Here is a 3,086-nt window from a genome sequence, read left to right as displayed (position 1 = left end):
CAGGAAATAAAATTTGTTGTCATTGTCCAGCTCACAGCAATTCTGTGTGATATTTGTCCTCAAACCATTTTAGACATGGCTTCTTTCAAGACCTTGCTTCTCTGGCTGTAGTGATTGGCTAAGACATGGTCATATGACTCTAACCCAACCAGTTAATCATTCCTTTCTCCCGTGCACTGGCTGGTGGCTTGGAACCCCCGACCTTTCAGTTAGCAGCCCAGTGCTTAACTACTGTTCCACCAGGCCTCCTCTTCAAATCTGAGGTCAGGAATATTGGCTTTTTTCCTTTATCACTGCAGAGTACTTAAAATGTGTTAGTAGAGGTCTTGGTTGTAGTAAAGGAGAATGAAAGTGACCTGGAGAAAAGAGGGGGTAGGTAAGGGTGGCAGACAGAGGGATTACTGACAACATTCAAGTTTCTAGTTTCACTGGCTTTGATGATACGGGACTTTACTTTCAGTATTATAAATTTCTTTCTTTTTTTTTTTTTTTAATTGTGCTTTAGGTGAAAGTTTACAGCTCAAGTTAATTTCTCATACAAAAATTTATACACATATTGCTATTGGACCCTAGTTGCAATCCCTAAAATATGACAGCACACTCTGCCTTTCCACCCCGCATTTCCAGTGTCCGTTCAACCAGCTCCTATCCCCTTCTCTCTTCTCATCTCACCTCCGTACAGGAGCTGCCCATTTAGTCTTTTGTATCAACTTGAACTAAGAAGCACCCTGTTCATGAGTATTATTTTATATTTTATAGTCCATCAATTCTATGTCTGAAGAGTTGGCCTAGGGAATGGTTTTAGTTCTAGGTTAATGGAAAGCCCAGGGGCCATGTCTTTGGGGGTCCTCTAGTCTCAGTCAGACCATTAAGTCTGGTCCTTTTATATGAATTTGAGTTCTGCACCACACTTTTGCTGTCAGGGACTCTCTGTTATGTTCCCTGTCAGGGTGGTCATTGGTGGTAGTCAGGCACCATCTAGTTCTTCTGGTCTCAGGCCAATGGAGTCTCTGGTTTATGTGGCCATTTTGTCTTTTGGGTTAATATTTTTCTTGTGTCTGGTGTTCTTCATTCTCCTTTGCTCCAGGTGGGTTGGGACCAATTGATGCATCTTAGATGGCCTCTCGCAAGCTTTTAAGACCCCCAGATGCCACCACCAAAGTGGGATGCAGAACATCTTCTTTGTTATGCCAATTGACCTAGATATCCCCTGAAACCATGGTACCCAGACACCTGCCCCTGCTACTCTGTCCCACGAAGTGTTTGGTTATGTTCAGGAAACTTCTTAGCTTTTGTTTTAGTCCCATTGTGCTGACTTCCCGTGTGTTGTGTGTTGTCCTTCCCTTCACCTAAGATAATTCCTGTCTACTCTCTAGTTAGTGAATTCCCCTCTCCCTCCCTCCCCACCCTTGTAATCATCAAAGAATGTTTTCTTCTGTTTGACTTTCTTTTTGAGTTCTTATAATAGTGGTCTCATACAATATTTGTCCTTTTTTGACTAATTTCACTCAGCATAATGCCTTCCAGATTCATCCACGTCGTGAGATAATTTTCAGACTCATCATTGTTCTTTATCTTTGCATCGGATTCCATTGTGTGTATATACCATAATTTGTTTATCCATTCGTCTGTTTATGAGCACCTAGGTTGTTTCTGTCCTTTTGCTGTAGTGAACAGTGCTGCAGTGAACAGGGGTGTGCATGTATCTGTTCGTGTAAAGGCTCTTATTTCTCTGGGATATATTCCAAGAAGTGGGATTGCTGGATCATATGGTACTCCTTTTTCTACCTTTTTAAGGAAGAACCAAATCGATTTCCAAAGTGGCCATACCATTTAACATTCCCACCAGCAGTGTATAAGTGTTCCAGTCTCTCCACAACCTCTCCAACATTTACTAACTTGTGGTTTTTGGATTAATGCCAGCCTTGTTGGGGTGAGATGGTATCTCATTGCAGTTTTGGTTTGCATTTCTCTAGTGGCTAATGATAGTGAGCATTTCCTCATGTATCTGTTAGCTGCCTGAATGCCTTCTTTGGTGAAGTTCCTGTTCATATCCTTTGCCCATTTTTTAATTGGGTTAGTTGTTTTTTTGTTGTTGAGGGTTTGCAGTATCTTGTAGATTTTAGAGATTGGATCCTGATCAGATATGTCATAGCCAAAAATTTTTTCCCAGTCTGTAGGCTGTCTTTTTAACTCTGGTGAAGTCTTCTGATGAGCCTAAGTGTGTGATTTTTAGGAGTGCTCCCAGTTATCTACTTTCTCTTCCGGTGTTTGTACATTGTTAGTTATGGTTTGTATTCTGTTTATGACATATATTAGGGCTCCTAGCATTGTCCCTATTTTTTCTTCCATGATCTTTATCATTTCAGATTTTATATGTAGTTCTTTGATCCATTTTGAGTTAGTTTTTGTACATGGTGTGAGGTATGGGTCTTGCTTCATTTTTTTTGCATATGGATATGCAGTTATGCCAGCACCATAAGTTAAAGAGGCTGTATTTTCCCTATATAATGGACTTTGGACCTTTGTCCAATATGAGATGCTCATAGGCAGAAGGATTTACATCTGGGTTCTCAATTCTGTTCCATTGGTCAATCTGTCGTTGTATGAGTAGCAGGCTGTTTTGATTACTATGGTGGTATAATATGTTCTAAAATCAGGTAGTCTGAGGCCTCCCACTTTGTTCTTCTTTTTCAGTAATGCTTTACTTATCCAGGGCCTCTCCCTTTTCCATATGAAGTTGGTGATTTGTTTCTCCATCTTGTTAAAAAATGTTGTTGGAATTTGGATCAGGATTGCATTGTATCTGTAGATCGCTTTGGGTAGAATTGACATTTTTACAATGTTGAGTCTTCCTATCCATGAGCAAGTTATGTTTTTCCGCTTATGTAGGTCTCTTGGTTTTTTGCAGTAGAGCCTTGTAGTTTTCTTTGTATAGGTCCTTTATGTCTCTGGTTAGATTTATTCCTAAGTATTTTAAGCTCTTGGGGGCTACTGTAAATGGTATTGATTTGGTGATTTCCTCTTTGAAGTTCTCTTCATTAGTGTAGAGGAATCCAACTGATTTTTGTCAGTACTGTACATTT

This window comes from Loxodonta africana, chromosome 27, assembly GCF_030014295.1.
Source record: "Loxodonta africana isolate mLoxAfr1 chromosome 27, mLoxAfr1.hap2, whole genome shotgun sequence".
NCBI lineage: Eukaryota > Metazoa > Chordata > Mammalia > Proboscidea > Elephantidae > Loxodonta > Loxodonta africana.
Note: the sequence above shows the minus strand (reverse complement) of the source record.